Here is a 6,000-nt window from a genome sequence, read left to right as displayed (position 1 = left end):
TTCATCTTATTTTCCATGACTTATCTTTCAAAGGCTATTTGGTTGAAAAGTATTAAGTTAATAAATATAACATTTAGGAATTGGTTCGAAGACCCAAGAATAAAAATTTATAGGAACTAAATGGATTTTTGGAAATAAGATGAATGGGAAAGTAGAAGTTGTAAGGAATAGAGAATAATTTGTTTGTAAAGTTATTCAAGAAAAGAAGGTAGTAACTTTGGTGAAACTTTTTCTTATGTTTCTAGACTTGAGGCAAATAGATTGTTTATTTCTTTTGTAGTTCAAAAGGACTTCAAAGTGTATCTAATAAATGATAAATGTATAAAATTTGAATGGAAATCTTGAAACGAAAGTTTCAATAGAACAACCAGATGGATTCGTATTGACTAATTGAGAAGATATGGTATCGATTAAAGCAAGCACCAAGGGCATGGTACACTAGGTTGAGCAAGTAGTGGTTACATCTTGGTTTTAAGAAAGGAGATGCAGATAGTATTCTATATTTAAAACTAAGATGGTATTTTAATCATTGAAATTGAAATATTTGTTGATGATATTATATTTGGTGAAAATGATGAAATGAGTAACGAGTTTGCTAATGAGATGAAATATGGATTTGAGAATTCAATGAGATTTTTCCTAGATTTGCAAATCACTCAAAGTAAAGATGAAAAATTTTATATATCAAATAAGGTATCTTAAGATTTGTTGAAAAAGTTTGGAATGGAGAGGTGTAAACTAGTAGGAACACCTATGGTTGCAAGTTGCAAGCTATATTCTACTGATGATTTGCTAGACACTTTTCAAATAAGGTATAGTTCAATGATTGGTGGATTACAGTATCTAGCTCATACAAGACCAAATATATCTAGTGTACTTGAAATTATTGCAAAGTTTCAAGTAGAATCTAAAGAGACTCATTTGGAAGTTGTAAAGAGAATATTTAGATATTCGAAAGGAGAATTGGATTATGGTTTATGGTATGATAGATTTGATGATTTTACTTTGCATGTCTTTACTGACATTGATTGGGCAGATAATGTGGATGACGAAAGAAGTACAAGTGGTGGAGCCTTCTTTCTTAAAAGATGAGTTGTTTCTTGGAGCCAAGTTCATATCGAAGGATTATGAATTGGAATTGTTCAAGATGGTGCAGAACCTAAATAAAAAGGCTTTGAGTGTAAAAGAGTATACCAAGGAGTTCTACAAGATTACAATTAGATCTTAACACTAAGAGTCATCTAAGGAGAGGGTGGCTAGATACAAAAAATGGTTTGAGATTAAACAATTGTCGTGATTAAAGCATGTTGAGGATCAATGTAGTTGAGGGTTCTTATCAGTATGCCCTAGAGTAAAAATATAAGTTGAAGAGAAGATAAATCAACCCTAGGTAGAGAGATAAACAAATTGGTGACAAAGGTGAATAGACGTAGCTAATTGAAGAGGAACTTGATCAAAGGAATCTTAGGAGAGGTACTAGAAGCAAAGAGTTTGTGGAACTTCTTTCAAATGTGGGAATGTTCAACATAGAGATTTCTAATGTTCAAATTATTCTAGAAAAGAAAATGGTGAACAAAACCTTGTAGCACATAAGAAGAAAGTTGTGGATGAACCATATGAAGGTACAACTACACTTCAGATGGGAGAACATCTAATATTTAGAAGAGTCATGTTTAGCGAGAAGGAGTCTGAGCCTATTAAAAGGATAATTTTGTTTAGGATATATGCAAGTCCAAAAGCAAGTGTTGTAAGATTATTATGGATGGTGGTAGTGCAGTTAACCTTGTATCAAAGAAGATGGTATAGAAGCTTGGATTAAGGAGACTTGTATAGCTTTGTTCTTAAGGAATAAGTTTGTGTTAGAATGATCATATGGTTAAAGATAAAGAGAAATGTATAAATAAATTTTATATTGGACCTTACCATAATGAGGTGTTATGTGATGTTGTTAACATGAGTTCTTGTTATATGGTTATCGTGGGTGCTTTTCATTATTTTTGGGCATACCTTGGCAATATGATAGAGGTAATATTCATAATTGCAGAAGGAATATAGTTTCTATTGTAAAGGATGCGAGAAGATTCACTTTAATTCCTTTTAAGGATGAAGGAATGAGTATATAGAACTTATGTAAAATGAAGACTTACACCTTTGAGAATCTTACTACTATTGATTAGATGGAGAAGATGTATACTAGGTGGTTGAGGAGGTGTCTAAGGTTTTAGAGTTGGATAAGGATCTAGTGATTAAATCTAAGCTTGAGAAGTTAGGGAGACTTTATGGCAACAAGGTGGTGTTGTAGTAAAAGAAGCAAATGGTGATAGGTAATCAATTGAAAACCAAAGGCAAAGGCAAGTTACATGAATTTAGCGATCAGAGTAAGGAAGTTGGAAGCAGTAGAAGAATGTTACCTAATAGGGAAAGGTATACTACTTTGTTTGAAAGATTTGGATAAAACAACACTAGGATTATCCATATGCAGAGGATATTTGGCTCAAGAATGAGCATGGAATTTATATTGTGAATCATGTCATATGCTCATAAGTTCCTCTTATGGAAAACCTCTTATTCACCTAGGGTGTTTGATGATAGCTTGAAGGCTAGTAGTTGGTTATTGTAATAGTCAGTCTTGTACACCTAAAATGTAATATTACATATTTGTAGGCCAATTTGATGTAAATTCTAAGTTTTTTTGTCAATGGAAATATCAGCATAGCTTGTTATCTATATTGTTTAGAATCTAAGCTAGTTTATTTCCACTATGTTGACTCTATCTACAAGGTTTGAAATCTCCTTATGGAAAAATCCTTAACTACATCATATCACATAAAAACTAGGTGGTTCATCCATATCATTCACTAATTTATTGATCCATCAAACCCTGTATTTTTCCAATTGGTGAACATTTACCACTAAAATTACCATTGAATTGAAGTCAAAAATACACAAAATCATTCTGGGGATCAAACTCCCACTAAGAAATCAAGTAAAAACTAGTAAGTCCTAATGATGGTCAATTTTCCACATTCACTTCAAATGTCAAAATATTTATCAAAAGTTGGGACACAAGTTGGGAATTGGGAAGTTTTATGAGACTCAATCTTCCACTCAGAGCCAAAAACGAAGTACTTATGGGATGTTGCAATGAAAGTAAGGACAAAATATAGGGACTATGTTGTCTATATGGTGTTTAGCTTTTTCTCTTTCTCCCTATGAAGGCCAAATTTCCACTTGATGATCAAATGTGCAAAGTTTAAACTAGTTCGTACAAGGGTCAATAACCTCGTGCTATATAATTTGCAACGAAAAATAAATTGTATAAGGACAAGTTGACTACAAATAGGGATTATGTTTTCCTTGTTGCTTTGAATGTCCACCAAGTGAAAAACATGTGGGGTTGGATTAAACTCTAATGGAATTATTTTGTACCTATACGCATTTATTTTCCACTTGCAAAATTAAGTGAATCTTTTCAGGACAAAATTAAGGGCTCTTGTTGTCTCTGTAGGCATCGATTTTATACTACTATATATGGTAAACAAAACCAAAGAAAAATTAATTTAATTAAGTCCCCATGCTAGTTGATTTTCCACTTGGAGCAGTGTTTTTCGTAAAAGTGAGGGAATTGAAATAAAGTACAAGGGAGCCCAATGCAAAGTTGTCTCAAGACAAAGCATTATGAAACCAAAAAAACATAGGTTCGGTCTAATACATTCAAGAGAGATGACTCTTCATGAGAAACCTATAATAGAGTATCAAACACAATCATTTTGACATCAATTCAAGCATCAATTGACTATATGGAGATAAAATAAAGAATTAGAAGAAATCATATGGCAACTGTGAATGATTATTAACATCTAAAATGTGTAAAATCTACACAATAAACTCGTAAATTTGATTTTATCCTTGTTATAGGGGTTGCAAACCTCAAAATTAGACAGATAAAAATTATAATCATGCACAATGAAGTGTGAATTATAGTAGAGACCTAATGAAGGGTACTCCCCTTAACAACACAAACATATAACAAAAATAGAGAAATAAAAGCAAGTTGTAAGAATAGGAGTTAGCTTCTTATTATCTCAAAAAGTATGAAATTATAAATTTTAGAAATAAAACATGTACAACCACATGGAATGTTTTGTAAGCCAGAGCCACCATCAATATCCCAAAACTGTCCTAGACAATCATACGAGCCTTCTTTATATAAGTGATTTTATACCGCCCAAGAAGGTTTGAAAAATTTAGCACTAGACCCTAAGGTCAACCAACCCTACATTATTATTATTCATGTTTGATTGCATTAGATAGGTCCAACAAATTTTGTAACTCAAAAAAATAAATTGAAGAAATTTCACTTTGCCCATTTCACGTGATGTGATTTCCAAACACCATAATTCATTACCAGTTGTTCTGATTGACCATTATGAGCTCATTTTGGAAAGGTCATGACCTGATCTGCAATGATTAATAGTGCAAACTCTAATCAGTTGAGGTTTGACCCCTTTTGGGCCTCTAAAGCCTTCAAAATTGAGTTTAAAATTTTTATACCCTACTACCAACATCAAAAAAATTCAATAACTTCACTAATAGACATGATAACTTCACAAATTTTTATTCCTTGCTACCAAAATTACTAGCAGGTCGATATAGCTGAAATGGGCCTCTAGGGATGAATCAGAGCATTCTGAATACGATCTTACTGAAAAATAATAAGCTTCCTAAAATAGCCACTTTGCACCAAGATAGCCCTTATTGCATAAGACAAAATAAAAATATTTTTGGGTGATGCAAAATTACCCTTATACCCGAGACTGCATCAAGACTTAGCAATTTTCTTGAAAAAATAGAAAATTGAACACCTAGAATAAGAAGGGATACACCTAACAGAAGAAGAGGATCAACTTCATACTCAAAAGGTCATTTTCAAAATTCATTCACAATTTTAAACTTTGTAATCACACTTGGTTAGGGTTTGAAAATCAAGTTTTAGAGATGATAGCTTATTAAACTTAATTTTTAGATCTAGCAATTCAAAATTTTGCTTTGTTGATAATCTAATTTTAGAAATGTGAAATGTTTGAAATTCCCAAGTCAAATCAGAAATTGATGAATTTTGCAATTAACATTATTAATTATTTTAAAGATGATTGACTACAAGCTTTGTGTAAGATCATGTCTAAGGCAAAGACCGAGATAGTTGCTAAGAATACTCAAATGAAGAGGATGTTCAAGGTACATCATCTAGAGTCTCACATTGTGGAAATAAACAATGGGAAAGTAAAGTCTGACAGGGGGGGTGAATTGGTGCTTCAAAACTTTGACCATAACACATTCACCACACATCCATCTCACAATTTAGCATGTAAATTGAAATAGCTTAACTACACATGTTCATCCATAGCATGAAACAAATAACACAACACAAAAGAATTGTTACCCAGAAACCCTCCAATGAGAAGGTAAAATTGGGGTGGGCAAGACACCCACATATTTTCACTACTATAGCTGTAAGTGTGGCCAATTAAGGTTACAAGAAGTTTGACCATAAACTATGATCTACCCTATGAAAGGTTTGCCCTATTAAAGACTTACAAAGACTGTTAAGTCTCACCCTATTAAAGGATTTAAACACCATGCTAAAAGTGTGCCTTGTTGGAGGACTTAAACTTGCAATAAAACAAGCACTCGATTAAGAGATTTACATAAGCCTGTTAAAACTACTCTGTTAGGAGATTTGCTCTACATCACCTATTAGATTCATGATTGTTTTGTTAGCACTATGTTGTTAGTTGTCAGATCTTCTCTTTTATAATGTGTACTTGATCCTTCTGATCAGATATGTCTCATATGTCCTCTCTCTCTGCTTTCCTATGTTCTCTCTAATTGATTCTACAATTCATAACACTATCACAACCTCCATAGCCACCATGAATGCTCTCCCTGCACTTACCATTTGTCTTTCTTACATCTCCTTCTCTTCCTTCACGCATACAA

The 6,000-nt window shown here is 32.7% G+C and overlaps 1 protein-coding gene across 2 annotated transcripts in view; it reads right to left on the bottom strand.

The window, feature by feature from the left end:
* Positions 1–4,054: 4,054 nt before the first annotated feature.
* LOC149541104 (uncharacterized) overlaps positions 4,055–6,000 on the bottom strand; it is a 37,711-nt gene continuing 35,765 nt past the window's right edge. Inside the window, exon 7 of one of the 2 annotated variants that reach the window (XM_089802107.1) lies at positions 4,055–4,461. The gene's annotated coding sequence lies outside the window, so the exon portion shown is untranslated. The remainder of the gene's footprint in view (positions 4,462–6,000) is intronic. The other variant, XM_089802103.1, reaches the window with a different exon arrangement.

This window comes from Cupressus sempervirens, chromosome 9 (assembly GCF_028749045.1).
Source record: "Cupressus sempervirens isolate cs-2001-9-10 chromosome 9, ASM2874904v1, whole genome shotgun sequence".
In the NCBI taxonomy this organism is placed as follows: Eukaryota; Viridiplantae; Streptophyta; class Pinopsida; order Cupressales; family Cupressaceae; genus Cupressus; species Cupressus sempervirens.
This window is presented reverse-complemented; position numbering and strand designations above follow the sequence as displayed.